Genomic DNA, 20,228 nt, shown 5'->3' on the forward strand with positions numbered 1-20,228 from the left:
AGGCAGTGAAAGCACCTCGTCTTCACGTCTGCTGGAAAGACAGGCTCCACGGGAGGACGCCTCCTTGTCTGGTCCTTTCAGCATCTCTCCCTCAGGGCTCAGACCCCGTCCTCCAGGGCCCCACCCCTCCCCCAGCCTGTGGACAGTGTGCAGCACTGACCTGAGCAGATGACCCCCGCGTCCTCCTTGTGTCTGCAGTCGTGCCGCCCCCAGCCCCGGGAAGGGCACCTCCACACCTGGGACTCATTTCCTGTGCAGTTCAGGTCGTCCAGCCAGATGGGCCCTGATCCCGCCCCAAAGTGAGCAGACGCCGTGGCATTGAGGGCTTCTCCACAGCCCAGCTGTCTGCACACCACGCGGGCATCGTCCAGGTCCCAGCCGTCATCACAGATGGTGCCCCAGGAGCCCTGGTCAAGGATCTCCACTCTCCCGGCGCAGGGACCGCCCCCGTCCACCAGGCGGAGCTGCCTGCTGTCTGAGGAGAGAGAAATGGGACAATGGGGCGGTGACCTGAGAATGAGAAGGGTCTTCTGTCCTGTGGGACCCTCACCTGAGCAGTAGGGGGCGCTCTCCTCTGAGGCCGCAGATCCTGCTGGTTCAAACACAAAGTGGTCGCACTGGGGCAGCACCTGGGTCTGGTTTCCTGAAGAAACAGCGATGATTAGAGGGTTGGGAGGGTTTAAGAACAGGAAAGTCAGTTAAATTAAATAATTTTTAGGAGGGGAGGGAAGTTTTGGGGGAAATGGATACATGTATGTGTATGGCCGAGTCCCTGGCTGTTCACCTGAAACTATAACAACATTGTTAATCGGCTATACACCAATACAAAGTAAAAAGTTCAAAAGAAAAATAATAATAATAATAAAAATGACCTAGTGATGGAGCTGAGATGAAAGCTGGAACATACTGGTAAAGTTACCATAATCTTAGTGTTCCCTTTCTCCAGGAAGAGCCCTGGTCCTGACAATGGCATGATTCCTGTTTTAAGCCAAGCTTTGCCCTAAGAATGAGTTAAACAAGTTGTTCTATCCTTAATCCACCCCTAAATAGAAGAAGCAAAACAAAGCATTTTCTGAAGGAGTTGTACACTTATTTATCTACAATGTTTGTGGTTTTAAAAATACTTATATAAAAGAGATCTCATGGAACACCAGAGCAAAAGGAAACATTAAAAAATTTCCCAGGGTATTTGGCTCTTAATGTTACCTGACAGAGAATTTATTTTATTTTATTAATTTTTATTTGACTATAATTGCTTTACAATGTTATGGTAGCTTCTGCTGTTCAGCAAATTTAGTAAGTTATACACATACATATGGGCTTCCCAGGTGACTCAGTGGCAAAGAATCTGCCTGCCAAACAGGAGCCTGGGGTTCCATCCCTGGGTTGGGAAGAGCCTTTGGAGAAAAAAATGGCAATCCACTCCAGTATTCTTGCCTAAGAATTCCTATGGACAAAGGAGCATGGCAGTGTATGAAGTCACAAAAGAGTCAGACACAACTCAGTAACTAAACAACAACAACTATATCTATCTATCTATTTATATTTATAAACACACACACACACACACACACATCTCCCCTTTCTTGGATTTACTTCCTCTTTAGTCACCACAGAACACTGAGTAGAGTTCCCTGTGCTATAAAAAGTTATTATTTATCTATTTCTGTGTACATGCATGCTAAGACACTTCAGTAGTGTCTGACTCTGTGACACTATGGATTGTAGCCCATCAGGCTCCATGGCTATGGGATTCTACAAGCAATATCTATTTTATACTTAGTATCAATAGTGTAGGGCTTCTGAGTCTGGTGGCTCAGACAGTAAAGAATCCGCCTGCAATGTGGGAGACCTGGATTTGATCCTTGGGTTGGAATGTCCCCTGCAGGAGGGCATGGCAACCCACAGTAGTTGTACCAATTTACATACTCATATGTAGGAGGATTCCCTTTTCTGGACATCCTCTCCAGGATTTATTTGTGGATTTTTTAATGAAAGACATTCTAACTGGTGTGAAGTATTACCAGCCTGAAGTTTTGACTTACATCTCTCTAATTATTAGTGATGTATTTGTTAGCCATCTGTATGTCTAGAAAAAAATGTCTATTTAGGTCTTTTTCCCATTTTTTCATTGGATTGTTTGGTTTGTTGATTGAGTTGTCTGTGTATTTTGAAGATTAACCCTTGTTAATTACTTCATTTGCAAATATTTTCTCCCTTTCTGAGAGATGTCTTTTTGTTCTGTTTATGGTTTCCTTTGATATGTGAAAGCTTTTAAGTTTAATTAGATCCTGTTTTTTTGTTTTTATTTTCTTTAGGAATTTGATCAAAAAATATCTTGTTGCAACTTATGTCAAAGAATCTTCTGCCTATGTTTTCCTCTAAGAGTTTTATAGTCTGACACAGAATTTAAATAGCCATGATTAAAGTGCACAAAGAATTGATTAACATGACGTGCATCCTGGCAGAAAAAAAAATAACAAAAACAAACAAGAACAGTGTTTATTATTTTTCTCTAATAATAGTGGGGTATGCATGGTATTAAATTTTGAAAAATAGAGACAAATTTACAGAATAAAAGAAAGCTTCCTGTAAAAAAAAAATTCTACAGCTGAAATTAAGAACTAGAGAATGAGTGTAACAGCACATTGAGTTCAGTTCAGTTCAGTCGCTCAGCCGTGTCCAACTCTTTGTGACACCATGAACTGCAGCACACCAGGCCTCCCTGTCCATCATCAACTCCCGGAGATCACTCAGACTCATGTCCATCGAGTCAGTGATGCCATCCAGCCATCTCATCCTCTGTCGTCCCCTTCTCCTCCTGCCCCCAATCCCTCCCAGCATCAGAGTCTTTTCCAATGAATCAACTCTTAGCATGAAGTGGCCAAATACTGGAGTTTCAGCTTTAGCATCATTCCTTCCAAAGAAAGCCCAGGGCTGATCTCCTTCAGAATGGACTGGTTGGATCTCCTTGCAGTCCAAGGGACTCTCAAGAGTCTTCTCCAACACCACAGTTCAAATGCATCAATTCTTTGGCACTCAGCCTTCTTCACAGTCCAACTCTCACATCCATACATGACCACAGGAAAAAGCATAGCCTTGACTAGATGGACCTTAGTTGGCAAAGTAATGTCTCTGCTTTGAATATACTATCTAGGTTGGTCATAACTTTTCTTCCAAGGAATAAGCATCTTTTAATTTCATGGCTTCCGTCACCACCTGCAGTGCTTTTAGAGCCAAAAAAATAAAGTCTGACACTGTTTCCCCATCTATTTGCCATGAAGTGATGGAAACAGATGCCATGATCTTCGTTTTCTGAATGTTGAGCTTTAAGCCAACTTTTTCACTCTCCTCTTTCACTTTTATCAAGAGGCTTTTTAGTTTCTCTTCACTTTCTGCCATAAGGGTGGTGTCATCTGCATATCTGAGGTTATTGATATTTCTCCCAGCAATCTTGATTCCAGCTTGTGTTTCTTCTAGTCCAGCATTTCTCATGATGTACTCTGCATATAAGTTAAATAAGCAGGGTGACAATATACAGCCTTGACGGACTCCTCTTCTTATTTGGAACCAGTCTGTTGTTCCATGTCCAGTTCTAACTGTGCCTTCCTGACCTGCATACAGATTTCTCAAGAGGCAGGTCAGGTGGTCTGGTATTCCCATCTCTTTCAGAATTTTCCACAGTTTATTGTGATCCACACAGTCAAAGGCTTTGGCATAGTCAATAAAGCAGAAACAGATGTTTTCTGGAACTCTCTTGCTTTTTCCACGATCCAACGGATGTTGGCAATTTGATCTCTGGTTCCTCTGCCTTTTCTAAAACCAGCTTGAACGTCAGGAAGTTCACAGTTCATGTCTTGCTGAAGCCTGACTTGGAGAATATTGAGCATTACTTTACTAGCATGTGAGATAAGTGCAATTGTGCGGTAGTTTGAGCATTCTTTGGCATTGTCTTTCTTTGGGATTGGAATGAAAACTGACCTTTTCCAGTCTTGTGGCCACTGCTGGGTTTTCCAAATTTGCTGGCATATTGAGTGCAGCACTTTCACAGCATCATCTTTCAGGATTTGAAATAGCTCTACTGGAATTCCATCACCTCCACTAGCTTTGTTCATAGTGATGCTTTCTAAGGCCCACTTGACTTCACATTCCAAGATGTCTGGCTCTAGATTAGTGATCACATCATCATGATTATCTGGGTCATGAGGATCTTTTTTGTACAATTCTTCCATGTATTCTTGCCACCTCTTCTTAATATCTTCTGCTTCTGTTAGGTCCAAACCATTTCTGTCCTTTATCGAGCCCATCTTTGCATGAAATGTTCCCTTGGTATCTCTAACTTTCTTGAAGAGATCTCTAGTCTTTCCCATTCTGTTGTTTTCCTCTATTTCTTTCCCTTGTTCGCTGAAGAAGGCTTTCTTATCTCTTCTTGCTATTCTCTGGAACTCTGCAATCAGATGCTTATATCTTTCCTTTTCTCCTTTGCTTTTCACCTCTCTTCTTTTCACAGCTATTTGTAAGACCTCCCCAGACAGCCATTTTGCTTGTTTGCATTTCTTTTCCATATGGATGGTCTTGATCCTTGTCTCCTGATCAATGTCATGAACCTCATTCCATAGTTCATCAGGCACTCTTTCTATCAGATCTAGGCCCTTAAATCTATTTCTCACGTCTATTGTATAATCATAAGGGATTAGATTTAGGTCATACCTGAACGATCTAGCTGTTTTCCCTAGTTTCTTCAATTTGAGTCTGAATTTGGTAATAAGGAGTTCATGATCTGAGCCACAGTCAGCTCCTGGTCTTGTTTTTGTTGACTGTATAGAGCTTCTCCATCTTTGGCTGCAATGAATAATGGTGTTGACCATCTGGTGATGCCCATGTGTAGAGCCACGCACAGGTGGCTGCGACCTGGTGCACTAAGCACGGCCGAGAGGAGTTACCCCATGTCTGAGGTCAGGGGCAGCTGCCAAGAATGCCAGGCTGTGACAGTGCAGGAATGGCTGAGAGGAGCTGCCCAAGTCCAAGGTCAGGGGCAGCGGCCTGGAGGAGCTACCCTGCGTCCGAGATCAGGGGTGGTGGCCTAGAGGAGCTACCCCGTGTCTCAGGTCAGTGGCAGCCGGGAGGAGACACCCTGTGTCCGAGGTCAGGGGCAGCCAAGAGATGCCATCTCGTGCCCAAGGCCAGGCGCAGTGGCTCTGTGGAGCCACCCCGTGCCCGAGGCCAGGGACAGCAGCCAGGAAGATCCACCCCACGCCCGAGGTCAGGGGCAGCGGCCGGGAGGAGCAACCCGAGGAGTGGTGGCTGCACGGGTGCAGGAGGGCCTAGAGGAGCTCTCCCACGTTGAAGGTCAGGAACAGCGGCAGTAACGAGATACCCCTCGTCCAACGTAAGGAGCAGCTGCTGAGCTTTGCTGGAGCAGCCATGAAGAGATACCCCATGCCCAAGGTAAGAGAAACCGAAGTAAGATTGTAGGTGTTGCAAGAGGGCATCAGAGAGCAGACACACTGAAACCATAATCACAGAAAACTTGTCAATCTAATCACACTAAGACCACAGCCTTCTCTAACTGAATGAAACCAAGCCATGGCTGCGGGGCAACCCCAAGATGGGCGGGTCATGGTGGAGAGGTCTGACAGAATGTGGTCCACTGGAGAAGGGAATGGCAAACCACTTCAGTATTCTTGCCTTGAGAACCCCATGAACAGTATGAAAAGGCAAAATGATAGGATACTGAAAGAGGAACTCCCCAGGTTAGTAGGTGCCCAACATCCTACTGGAGATCAGTGGAGAAATAACTCCAGAAAGAATGAAGGGATGGAGCCAAAGCAAAAACAATACCCAGCTGTGGATGTGACTGGTGATAGATGCAAGGTCCGACGTGGTAAAGAGCAATATTGAATAGGAACCTGGAATGTCAGGTCCATGAATCAAGGCAAATTGGAAGTGGTCAAACAAGAGATGGCAAGGGTGAACGTCGACATTTAGGAATCAGAGAACTAAAATGGACTGGAATGGGTGAATTTAAATCAGATGACCATTATATCTACTACTGTGGGCAGGAATCCCTCAGAAGAAATGGAGTAGCCATCATGGTCAACAAAAGAGTCTGAAATGCAGTACTTGGATGCAATCTCAAAAATGACAGAATGATCTCTGTTCGTCTCCAAGGCAAACCATTCAATATCACAGTTATCCAAGTCTATGCCTCAACCAGTAATGCAGAAGAAGCTGAAGTTGAACGGTTCTATGAAGACCTACAAGACCTTTTAGAACTAACACTCAAAAAAGATGTCCTTTTCATTATAGGGCACTGGAATGCAAAAGTAAGAAATCAAGAAACACCTGGAGTAACAGGCAAATTTGGCCTTGGAATGTGGAATGAAGCAGGGGAAAGACTAATGGAGTTCTGCCAAGAAAATGCACTGGTCATAGCAAACACCCTCTTCCAACAACACAAGAGAAGACTACACATGGACATCACCAGATGGTCAACACCGAAATCAGCACATTAGATCAACATAAACTAGAAATAGTAAAATGGAAAATCAGAGGATAAATATTCCACTATTTACAAATGCTGGTCCCATGGTAAGTGCCTGGTTAATAATGCTATATTACAAAATTTCCCCCAAAACTTAGTAGTTGAAGAAATTTAGTTTTAAATTTTGCTCATGATTTCCTGGGTCAGTAACTTGGGAAAGACTAAACTTGGCAGCTCTATCTTTGGGGTCTCTCATGTGGTTGCATTTAGATGTCATCTGGGACTGACATCTCTAAATGATTAACTGAACTGTGGTTATGTAAGGAAATTCCCAGAAGTATTTTTGTTGTTGTTGGGAGGGAGGGATAAAGGAACATCATGTCTGCAACCTAATCCAGAAAGATTTTACATACTCAGGGAAAAACAGGGCAGGAGGGGAACAAATAAGGAGAAAAAGGGAAAGCTAGAGCAAGAGAGAGAGAGAGAAAAGAAAGAAAGAAGGATTAAAGCAAAATACTAATCTAACATTTGGGGAATCCAGGTAAAGTTCAGAGAGAATTCATTCCTTGAAAACCTTCACTAAAGGAAATACTAATAACATCAAACCCATAAAATGCCTAGGAGAAAACCTAGTTAAAGATGTGCAAAACATCTGAGAGAAATTCAAGACCTAACTGAATGAAGGGATATATTTTGTCAGTGAATAGGGAAACTCAACGTTGTCAAAGTCAGTTATTCTCGAATTTATATACTGATTAAATCTAACCTCAATCAAATTCCCTTGTGCTTTTGTATGTCTGAAACATGACAAGCTGATTCAAACTTTACGTTGCTGTTCAGTCACTTAGTCATGTCTGACTCTTTGTCACCTCAAGGACTGCAGCACACCAGGCTTCCCTGTCCATCACCAACTCCTGGAGCTTGTTCAAACTCATTTCCTTCGAGTCAGTGATGCCATCCAACCATCTCATCCTCTGTCATCCCCTTCTCCTCCTGCCTTCAGTGTTTCCTAGCATCAGGGTCTTTTCTAGTGAGTCAGCTCTTCGCATCAGGTGGCCAAAGGATTGGAGCTTCAGCTCAATAATGTATACAAAATACAAAAACCAAGACTGACCAAAGCAGTTGGCAAGAAAAGCAACAACATAACTTCTTTAAATTAAAGTTATCCAGACTTACTCTGTGTGCTTAGTCACTCAGTCATGTCCAACTCTTTGTGACCCCATAGACTGTAGCCCGCCAGGCTCCTCTGTCCACGGGGATTCTCCAGGCAAGAATACTGGAGTGGGTTGCCATGCCCTTCTCCAGGGGATCTTCCCAACCCAGGGATCAAACCCAGGTCTCCCGCCTTGCAGGCAAATTCTTTACTCTCTGAGACACCAGGGAAGGTTCAAGACTTACTATAAAATTACAATAATTAAGAAAATGTGGTACAGGTGCAAGGAGAGACAAAGGATACAGTGGAACAGAATAGAGAGTCTAAACAATGTATTCAGACATTTGTCCCCTTTCGCTGATCACATAGGTGGCACTGCAGTGGGGAATAGTCTTTTCAGAAAAAGATTTTGAGTCAACTGGATACCCATATGAAAACAGGACACTTGACCCTTATCCTACACAGATGTCAATCCTAGAAGCAATGTACAATTATATGCAAAAAAAAAAAAAGTAATGACACTTCTGTGAGATACTCTCAGAGAATATTTTTGTAATTTTGGAGTAGAGAAAGTTCATTTTAGAAGAATATAAGAAGTTCTAGGGACTGGATCAGTGGACTAGTTCAAAACTGAGACAGAAGTACATCAAGGCTGTATATTATCACTCTGCTTATTTAACTTATATGCAGAGTACATCATGTGAAATGCTGGGCTGGATGAAGCACTAACTGGAGTCAAGATTGCTGGGAGAAATATCAATAAGCTCAGATATGCAGATGACACCACCCTTATGGCAGAAAGTGGGGAGATATTAAAGAGCCTCTTGATGAAACTGAAAGAGGAGAGTGGAAATGTTGGCTTAAAACTCAACATTCAAAGAACTAATATCATGGCATCTGGTCCCATCACTTTATGGCGAAAAGATGGGGAAACAGGGACAGACTTTATTTTCTGGGGCTCCAAAACCACTACAGATTATGTCTACAGCCATGAAATTAAAAGATGCTTGATGCTTGGAAGAAAAGCTATGACCAACCTAGTCAACATATTAAAAAGCAGAGACATACTGACAAAGGCCCATCTAGTCAAAGGTATGATTTTTCCAGTAATCACGTATGGATGTGAGAGTTGGACCTTAAAGAAAGTTGAGCACCGAAGAACTGATGCTTTTGAACTGTGGTGTTGGAGAAGACTCTTGACGGTCCCTTGGGTGGCAAGAAGGTCCAACCAGTCAATCCTAAAGGAAATCAGTCCTGAATATTCATTGGAAGAACTGATGCTGAAGCTGAAGCTCCAATACTTTGGTTACATGATGGGAAGAACTGACTCATTGGAAAAGACCCTGAAGCTGAGAAAGATTGAAGGCAGGAGGAGAAGGAGATGACAGAGAATCAGATGACTGGATGGTTTCACCGACTCAATGGATATAAGCTTGAGCAAGCTCCAGGAGATGGTGAAGGACAGGAAAGCTTGGCAGTCCATGGGGTTGCAAAGAGTCAGACATGATTGAGTGACTGAACGGAACTGACTGACTGAAAGAGCACTACATGGATAGAAAAAAAGTTGATAGGTCAAACCGAAGATGAGTAACTTGGCTCATTGAAGTACAGCATACCATTAAGAAAATAAAAATATAAGGCCAAGAATTAAACACACAAAAATCATAATAAATACTTTTGCCAAAAGCCATCGGCATGGTAATTTGCACCATTGTATTTGTAATAGTCAAGAACTGGAAATAAGCTCAAATCTCTGCTATTAGTTGAATGGTTCAACGCATGGATATATGATCATCCAAAGGAATACTCTATAATAATAAAAATGAATAAAATGTTGCCATAAACAACATCATGAGTGAATCTCAAACACAGTTTGGAGTCAAAGAAATTAGACACAAAAGAAAACATACTGTATGCTTTTACATAAAGTTCAAAAACTGAGAAAATATTCTATGACAGTACAAGTCTTAGGTAGGCAGTCTTCCCTAGAGAGGAGGAGGACATGGCTATTGGGAGGCAATAGTGATTCTGTGGTGCTGTGAATGTTCTCTTTGTAGATCTGGGTTGGAGAACATGACCTAGGTATACACTTATTGTTTGTACTTTGTTCTTTATTATTATCCTTAAATAATAATGTTTCATTAAAAATAGTATTCATCTAGCTGTTTCTTCCCCTGACATAGCACTTCTTAGCATTTCTTAGCACTTCTTTCTCCTGAAAAAATGAGTGAACAATGAGACTGCTATGGAGCAGGACCTTACAGAGCCTTCTCAGGACAGACCACTGTCATGTCCTCCACCTGCCTCTATTTGTAGAAAAACCTAGCTAAAGAATAAATTTCATCACAGAAATTTAAAAAAAAAAATCAGGAACAAAGGAAAACAGTCAAATAGGACAAAATAATAATAGTTTAGCCCTAAACAAATTCAAGGACCTTTAGTTCCTTCTCATGGGGTATAGATAACATTCTAAGCCATATCTTTTGAGCTATTTTTCAGATACTGAAATCCCAAACAGGTGGTAACAATAAATTACATGATGACCAGACTAGCGGGGTGCCATTTCCTTCTGCAGGGGATCTTCCCAGCCCAGGGATCAAACCCAGGGCTCTTGCATTGCAGGCAGGTTCTTTACCACCTGAGCCAACATGGAAAATCATAATCTTCATCTTTCACAATTCCAAGACTGGCCTCAAGGAAATGGGAACAGACCAACACTAGAACTTATTATTAACTGTAATTCAAACAATAAAGGTGACACTGATCAGACCTATTGCAAGATGATTGTCGGAGCTAACTGTGCTATTCTGCAGGTAAACTGTCCCCGACTTCCACCTGTGCACTCCTGAAATTCCCATTGAAAAACACTCACCCCTGATCAGCAAGGAGGAGCTGGTTCTTTGGTACATTAGTCCTCTGTCTCCCCAGAACTGCTGGTTTCTTCAACAAGTAGAGTTCAGTTCAGTCGCTCAGTTGTGTTCGACCTTGCGACCCATGAATTGCAGCACACCAGGCCTCCCTCTCCATCACCATCTCCCGGAGTTCACTCAGACTCATGTGCATCAAGTCGGTGATGCCATCCAGCCATCTCATCCTGTCATCCCCTTCTCCTCCTGCCCCCAATCCCTCCCAGCATCAGAGTCTTTTCCAATGAGTCAACTCTTCGCATCAGGTGTCCAAACTACTGGAGTTTCAGCTTTAGCATCATTCCTTCCAAAGAAATCTCAGGGCTGATCTCCTTCAGAATGGACTGGTTGGATCTCCTTGCAGTCCAAGGGACTCTCAAGAGTCTTCTCCAATACCACAGCTCAAAAGCATCAATTCTTCGGTGCTCAGCCTTCTTCACAGTCCAACTCTCACATCCATACAGGACCACAGGAAAAACCATAGCCTTGACTAGACGGACCTTAGTTAGCAAAGTAATGTCTCTGCTTTTGAATATACTATCTAGGTTGGTCATAACCCTTCTTCCAAGGAGTAAGCATCTTTTAATTCCATGGCTGCAATCACCATCTGCAGTGCTTTTAGAGCCCAAAAAAATAAAGTCTGACACTGTTTCCACTGTTTCCCCATCTATTTGCCATGAAGTGATGGGACCCGATGCCATGATCTTCGTTTTCTGAATGTTGAGCTTTAAGCCAACTTTTCCACTCTCCTCTTTCACTTTCATCAAGAGGCTTTTTAGTTCCTCTTCACTTTCTGCCATAAGGGTGGTGTCATCTGCATATCTGAGGTTATTGATATTTCTCCTGGCAATCTTGAGTCCAGCTTGTGTTACTTCCAGTCCAGCGTTTCTCATGATGTATTCTGCATATAAGCTAAATAAGCAGGGTGACAATATACAGCCTTGATGGACTCATTTTCCTATTTGGAACCAGTCTGTTGTTCCACGTCCAGTTCTAACTGTTGCTTCCTGACCTGCATAGATTTCTCAAGAGGGAGGTCAGGCGGTCTGGTATTCCCATCTCTTTCAGAATTTTCCCCAGTTTATTGTGATCCACACAGTCAAAGGCTTTGGCATAGTCAATAAAGCAGAAATAGATGTTTTTCTGGAACTCTCTTGCTTTTTCCATGATCCAGCGGATGTTGGCAATTTGATCTCTGGTTCCTCTGCCTTTTCTAAAACCAGCTGGAACATCAGGAAGTTCACGGTCCACATCTTGCTGAAGCCTGGCTTGGAGAATTTTGAGCATTACTTTAGTAGCATGTGAGAAGAGTGCAATTGTGTGGTAGTTTGAGCATTCTTTGGCATTGCCTTTCTTTGGGATTGGAATGAAAACTGACCTTTTCCAGTCCTGTGGCCACTGCTGAGTTTTCCAAATTAGCTGGCATATTGAGTGCAGCACTTTCACAGCATCATCTCTCAGGATTTGAAACAGCTCTACTAGAATTCCATCACCTCCACTAGCTTTGTTTATAGTGATGGTTCCTAAGGCCCGCTTGACTTCACGTTCCAGGATGTCTGGCTCTAGATTAGTGATCACATCATCATGATTATCTGGGTCATGAAGATCTTCTTTGTACAGTTCTTCTGTGTATTCTTGCCACCTTTTCTTACTATCTTCTGCTTCTGTTAGGTCCAGATCATTTCTGTCCTTTATCGAGCCCATCTTTGCATGAAATGTTCCCTTGGTATCTCTAATCTTCTTGAAGAGATCTCTAGTCTTTCCCATTCTGTTGTTTTCCTCTATTTCTTGCCTTGTTCACTGAAGAAGGCTTTCTTATCTCTTCTTGCTATCCTTTGGGACTCTGAATTCAGATGTTTATATCTTTCCTTTTCTCCTTTGCTTTTCACCTCTCTTCTTTTCACAGCTATTTGTAAGGCCTCCCCAGACAAAGCTTTCCTCAACAAAGCTGCACAGATGACCTGGGCAGTGGGGAGTGTGAAGTTTCCATCAGACACTGGGGTCCAGGCTTCTCCAGAATGCACTTCTACTCGCCCTGAGCAGGGTCCAGCCCCTCCAGCCAGACGCACAAATCCTAAGAGAAACAAAGAACAACAAACCCAGTGAGTGTTCATAAACCTGGCTTGACAACTGGAAACAACACTTCACAGGCAATGGTGGGAAAGTGGAATAAGAGGGGATAAGAAGAGAGAATTTGACTGTCATTGTCAAATTGCATTTTCATGAGCAAGTTTCTGAAGAGATACCCAGAAGGATTGCAGGGTCAGTTTGGAAGGGCTGAATCCAAGAATATATATTGGTTAGGAATGTTAATTCTTATCTGGGGGCCTGGAAACTTCAAGGCCCAAAGAAACTGCCCAGTGGAAAATATTCAAACTTGAGTGCAGAGCTGAACTAAATGAGAGTGAAAAAAGATCATGGGATTCGAGAGGTTAGAGGCCTAAGAGCTGGAGAAGTTTAGAAGGTCATCCTGAAATTTCTGGGGCTAGAATTTTGGGAAGTTTTCTCTGAGCCAATATTCAAGTCACTGGGGGTGGAAACATCATGCAGGCTGGATCTGAGTGCAGGCATTAGGTCACAATTAGGTAACCTAATTGTGAAAGAAGTTGTTCACAGATAAGTTTGGAAATGATGAAAACTCAGAGAGTCATAGGAGAGGGAGGGAATGATCCTAGCCATCTTTCTTAAAAACCTAGGATTTATGAACACACCTGAGAGAAAGTGAAGTCTCAATGGGATTATGCAAGACAACTGAGTTTGTTGATTACTTCATCCTAGACATGAGAATCTTAGCAAATGTGAAGGAGTGATGATAATTTAATGTATTTAGAGGAAAACAACAGAATGGGAAAGACTAGAGATCTCTTCAAGAAAATTAGAGATACCAAGGGAACATTTCATGCAAAGATGGGCTCCATAAAGGACAGAAATGGTATGGACCTAACAGAAGCAGAAGAGATGGCAAGAATACATAGAAGAACTGATGCTTTTGAGCTGTGGTGTTGGAGAAGACTCTTGAGAGTCCCTTGGACTGCAGGGAGGTCCAACCAGTCCATTCTAAAAGAGATCAGCCCTGGGTGTTCTTTGGAAGGAATGATGCTAAAGCTGAAACTCCAGTACTTTGGCCACCTCATGCGAAGAGTTGACTCATTGGAAAAGACTCTGATGCTGGGAGGGATTGGGGACAGGAGGAGAAGGGGACGACAGAGGATGAGATAGCTGGATGGCATCACCGACTCGATGAACGTGAGTTTGGGTGAATTCCGGGAGTTAGTGACAGACATGGAGGCCTGGTGTGCTACGATTCATGGGGTCGCAAAGAGTCAGACACAACTGAGCGACTGAACTGGACTGAACTGAACCAAACTGAACCCTATCTATATGCCAACTGCATATTCCATTCCTATTTGTATTTCTGAGATAAGAAGCCAGTAAGCTATGAAAAAGGAGAGTGAGGGGAAGATAGCAGAGAGCAAACAAGTCGTATATATTTTAGAGATTTCTAAACTGCAAAAACTTCAATAGTGTTGAAACATAGGTTTGGAAACGAAATACTTGTTCAACAAGATTTTAACACCTTTTATCCCCTGTGCTTCTCCCATTTGCCACCTAGCACTGCTACCCTTTCCCAATTCCCCCAATGCAGAAAAGAAGACATGATCTTAAGAGCTACAAATAGATGGAAAGGACACTCCAAAAGGGAAGAGCTTCTGTAGGGAGTGAGGTGGGGTGAGTGGTAGGTTAAATGGGGAGTGGATAGAGTATGAGAGAGACCAAGGAAAAGATTCATGATCATGATTTCATCCTTCAGGGACCCTATTTGGACAGAGAAAAGGTAATCCAATGGGGGAAAAAAAAAACCCTGCACATCATAAAGAATAATTTTTAAAATAATTTGCCTGGTTTCTGAGTGTGCTCATGGTTATGTACGTAATGGTGGAATCTGTCCTGGAAAAGGACTCTGATTGTATAAGTATGTGAACTTTGAAGTCTCAAAAAGAATGATGTAACAGAATAAAAATCGACTAGAGAGAGTAGGAGAGAACAGAAAAGACACCACAGAAATTAAAGAATTGAAGGATTAGCCTGACCACTGATATAAGAATGAATGATGAGGGAAGGATGATCTGCTTGCCTCTTATTATTAATCCACTTTCATCTCCCCAGAGAGGCCCGGGTCAGGACCCCTAGCCTCCTCTGGCTGGGAGTTTGGTCACAGGCTACACATTCTGATTAAAACATTTTTGTTTAACTGGTTGTTTTTGTTGCTCAGTCACTCAGTCGTGTTCGACTCTTTGTGACCCCATGGACTGCAATCCTCCAGGCTTCCCTGTCCTTCACTATCTCCCTGAGTTTACTCAAACTCATGTCCATTGAGTCAGTGATGCCATCCAACCATCTCATCCTCTGTCATCCCCTTCTTCTCTGGTCTTCAATCTTTCCCAGCCTCAGGGTCTTTTCCAATGAGTCATTTCTTCTTATCATGTGGCCAAAGTATTGGAGCTTCAGCTTCGGCATACATCCTTCCAATGAGTTATTCAGGGTTGATTTCCTTTAGGATTGACTGATTTTATCTCCTTGCTGTCCAAGGGACTCTCCAGAGTCTTCCAGCACCACAGTTCAAAAGCATCAATTCTTCAGCGCTCAGCCTTCTTTATGATCCAACTCTCACGTCCTTACATAACTACTGGAAAAAAAGCATAGCTTTGACTATATGGACATTTGTCACAAAGTAGTGTCTCTGCTTTTTAACATGCTGTCTAGGTTTGTCATAGCTTTTCTTCCAAGGAGCAAGTGTGTTTTAATCTCATGGCTGCAGTCACAGTCTGCAGTGATTTTGGAGCCAAAAAAAAAAATAAAGTCTGTTGCTGTTTCCATTTTTCCCTCATCTCGTTGCCATGAAGTGATGGGACTGGATGCCATGATATTAGTTTTTTGAATGTGGAGTTTCAAGCCAGCTTTTTCACTCTTCTCTTCCACTTTCATCAAGAGTCTCTCCTCTGTTCCTCTTTACATTCTGCCATTAGGGTGGTATCATCTGCATATCTGAGGTTATTGATATTGTTATATTAATCCTGAGATTGAAAATTTAGAAAGAACAAGAAAAAGGTATTTCTTGTATTCTGTTTTATATACCCTGATACATGTGAAATATTCAAATATATGCTGAATACTCAATAAAGTCTTATGCATACCAGGATAGAGACTTCTGAGATATAGTATATCTTTTTTATTTTCTACTTGATTTTAAAATTTACATGGAAGAATAATTGTGTGATAATTCCAAGAAAATTATTAAATAGAAGGCAGATGTGAGTAAAGATATTAAATATAGTAAAGACATATCCTCGTCTGGTCTCTTGCTGTGTACACATCCTGTGTCCTTAGCCACACGTAATATCCTTCACACCACACCTGGCCCCTCAGTGCTGCTCAGAGAACCTCACACTTGCCTTCATCAGCTCCCATTGCCATTCTCCTTCCTCCCAGCTACTATAAAATCTTTTCCACCTTCTTCAAAAATTATATTTGTCCACTTACTCCAAATAAGCCCCCAAATGCAATTCTCTTATATCATTGAAGTCATCAATATATATCATATATATTGATATATAATATATCATATATAATCTCTTAACATAAAACACAGATTCAAGTTTTGTTACCTCCACCTTGGACTTGTCAGTACATGGCTAAGTGTTCCTCCAAAGTTTGCATTTATACAGATATTTTAAAGGAAAAATTTGAGAGAGAAACTTTTCTAGTAACAATGGAAGAATATAAGACTCAGAGCATTCCATCAACAATTCTCTACCATCAAAGAACTATGAATATTTATGTCTAAATTTGCAAAGGAATCTTGAAATCTGGCACAAATCCATTAGAATCTCTGATCTGTTAAATGATATCCTCTGTAGGGATACCCTCTATACAGGTAAATGATATCCTCCTATAGTAGGAGTAGCCTCCACTCATACTAACCTAGTGCAAAATAATGTCTCACACTGTCTGTATAGAAACAACTCCACCCAGGAAAGTGCATCCTCATTTTTTGTCCCTGCCTCTCATAGCCTTCCTGTGCAAAGGGAGTGTGCATGTGGCTGTTAGCAAATGTTTCACTCTTACAAAAAGTGAATTATGAAAAAAAATGATGAGGATTTATTTTAACTGGAAGAATAAACAAAGTTATTTTAGTGTCAGGTAAGAGCACTGGAGAAGAACAGAATAGCAGAGACTTGTAAGAGGAAAGTGTATGAAGCTCATTGCTCACAGCTACAGGGCACTTAGGGAGAATGTGTAGCTGTCTCAGTCCTCTCTAGCCCACCAGTCCCCTATTGTCCCTCTGATCAGACACCAGCTTTCTTGGAACATTCCATTCTCCCCGCTGGTGGGCATGAACTGACCATACCTGAGCAGATGACTCCTGCATCCTCGCTGTGATCGCAGTAGTGCTTCCCCCAGCCCCAGGAAGGGCACCTCCACACGTGGGACTCCTTTCCTGTGCACTTCACGTTGCCTAGCCAAATGGGCCCTGATCCCGCCCCAAAGGAAGAAGAGACAATGGCTTCGAGGGCTTTTCCACAGCCCAGTTGTCTGCACACCACGTGGGCATCATCCAGGTCCCAGCGGTCATCACAGATGGTGCCCCAGGAGCCCTGGTCAAGGATCTCCACTCTGCCGGCGCAGGGACCACCTCCGTCCACCAGGCGGAGCTGTCTGCTACCTGAGGAGAGAGAAATGGGACACGGGGCATTGACCTGGAGAATGAGAAGGGTCGTCTGTCCTGTGGGACCCTCACCTGAGCAGTAGGAGGCGCTCTCCTCTGAGGCTGCAGACTCTGTTGGTTCTGATACGGAGTCTTTGCACTCGTGCAGAAGGCAATGGCAACCCACTCCAGTACTCTTGCCTGGACAATCCCATGGACAGAGGAGCCTGGTAGGCTGCAGTCCATGGGGTCGCTAAGAGTCGGACACAACTGAAGCGACTTAGCAGCAGCAGCAGCAGCATTGCACTGGGCAGCAGCTGGGTCTGGTTTCTTATAGCAGTGGCAAGAGAATTAATAAGGTTGAAAAGTAGGAGGAAAGGTTTTAAAAAAAAAAAAGTAGGTAAAGAAAAGTTGAATAATTTCTACCAGTGCTGCACTTTAAGTAAATAATGAAGTAGAGAATTAAACCTAAAATTTTTCACTTCCAGGGAGAATGGAGTTCACAGCAGGCCAATGTGTCTTGCTGGCTCTTTCTAGATACAACTTTAAAAGCTGGAAAATGTGTTTTAAGAAACAGTAAATGTATTCGACATTTGTTAACACAACATGGACTAAATATGCTAAAATTCTAAAGAGTGGAGATTATTTCAATGTTAGTCCAAGATCTATAGCTTCTTTTTCTCTGTGGGAATTTGCCAGTTCATTGCATAATTTAATGATGCAGAATCTGGGCTCGGACAAGCAGAGGACTACTGTTGTGACAGAAAGCCAGGATAATCTGGGGGTTACCTGGTGCTGGAGAGACAAAATTAGACTTTTGAGAGCCTCTCTCACACAGCAGGTTTTCTCCTCAAGGCTTTGCCCAGTATATAAGCTATGAAGGGCAGGAAGCTAGAGAACTATATAAAAAGACTTGGAAAGCAGTCCTTTTCATTATTTTGGGTACTTACCTACCAAAGAATATAGGCTCTGAACTGAAATCTCTGAAAGCCTATGTCATAGGGACAGAGAAATCAGAGGTAGACTGAGCACTACCAAAACTGCAATCCATACTTGTTACAGCTCAGTTTTAGCTTATATTTAGATGTTTGAGTGATACACACCCCTTCCCCCTACCTGCCTAGGAAAACAAAGGGTAAATCCTTTCAGGTGTTAGAAACTGTATCAGGAGTATCTTACTTTTTCATATATAATTTATAGCATCCAATAAAAAATGACATGACATTTGAGAAGCTAAGATAACATGACAAATGACCAAAGTGAAAAAAGATAAGAGAATGCAGAGACACACATGATAGAAATGCTGGACTTAGCAGATAAGGATTTTAAGTACAATCAATGTATTTAGGGGAAAAGAGAGAAGAAGAGAATAAGCAGGTAAAAAGATGAAAAAAATAACAAATAATCATGAATAAATAAAAATGTCTAGGAACTATTGCCAACCTAAAATAAAATATCTAGGTTTAAAAAGTGAATGAATAAGTTAAAAGAATTTTATATAGAACTTAGAATATAGTGATTTAGAGGAGTCTGGTGACTGCAGCCATGAAATTAAAAGACGCTTGGTCCTTGGAAGAAAAGTTATGACCAACCTAGACAGCATATTCAAAAGCAGAGACATAACTTTACCAACTAAGGTCCATCTAGTCAACGGTATTGTTTTTCCTGTGGTCATGTATGGATGTGAGAGTTGGACTGTGAAGAAGGCTGAGGGCTGAAGAATTGACGCTTTTGAACTGTGGTGTTGGAGAAGACTCTTGAGAGTCCCTTGGACTGCAAGGAGATCCAACCAATCCATTCTGAGGGAGATCAGCCCCTGGGATTTCTTTGGAAGGAATGATGCTAAAGCTGAAACTCCAGTACTTTGGCCACCTCATGTGAAGAGTTGACTCATTGGAAAAAACTTTGATGCTGGGAGGGATTGGGGGCAGGAGGAGAAGGGGACGACAGAGGATGAGATAGCTGGATGGCATCACTGACTCGATGGACGTGAATCTGAGTGAACTCCGTGAGATGGTGATGGAAAGAGAGGCCTGGTGTGCTGCGATTCATGGGGTCGCAAAGAGTCAGATTCGACTGAGCAACTGAAATGAACTGAACTGAACTGAAAGATGAGAGATGAGAAAGAGAAGAAAGGGGAGGAGGAGAGGGAGAAGAGATACAGAGACAGACAGACAGAACTGCAGAAGTAATATCTGAAGATATAACAATAGAGAACTTTTTAAAAAAAATAAATGGAGGAGTATGAAAATCCCTAGTAAAGGTGCTGAAAATCAAAAGGAAAAAGGAAAATCTGGAATAATAACAGATTTATTGAAAACAAAAGGAGGGGAGAAAAAGGAGACAAAAAGGAACATAAAGCATGTGGATCAATTAAAAGCAAATGGCAGATACCAACACATCAATATCAGTAGTTGCATTTACAGTGAATGGATTAAGATAAAACAACATTGACACAAATGTTACTTGCAAAATGCCCACCTTATATTATGAAAGCAAAGAATGGTTGAAAGTAAAATGATGGAAAAAAATGTACTAACTGTAACAAAACTGGAGTAGCTATATCAATGTCCCAGAAAGTAGACTTTAAGCCAAGATACACTGAATTACAGAGGGAATTTTCATGATTATAATGAGATGCACCCTTAATAAAGATATTTTAGACAACAAAATTCAAGGTAACAGAACATAACTTAGAAACATACTTGACAGAGTGAAAAGAAGAAATAGACAAAATCACAATCAAAATGGGGGATTATTAACAGATCTTTTTCAATAGCATGCAGACCAAACATACAAAACACAAAGAAGAATTCAGTAGATGTACAACAACATAGTCAGCACATTTAACTAAGTAACACATAGAGCAACGCACCCAACACCGCAAGAGTTCACATTACTGTACATGCACTCGGAACTTTTACCAAAATGACCACATAATAGGACAAAATCTTTCACTCTTTGAATTCATACAGAATA

General features: G+C 42.0%; 1 pseudogene; it reads right to left on the bottom strand.

The window, feature by feature from the left end:
• LOC138437862 (antigen WC1.1-like) overlaps positions 1 to 20,228 on the bottom strand; it is a 58,740-nt pseudogene that overhangs the window by 10,930 nt on the left and 27,582 nt on the right.

This window comes from Ovis canadensis, chromosome 3 (genome assembly GCF_042477335.2).
Source record: "Ovis canadensis isolate MfBH-ARS-UI-01 breed Bighorn chromosome 3, ARS-UI_OviCan_v2, whole genome shotgun sequence".
Lineage (NCBI taxonomy): Eukaryota > Metazoa > Chordata > Mammalia > Artiodactyla > Bovidae > Ovis > Ovis canadensis.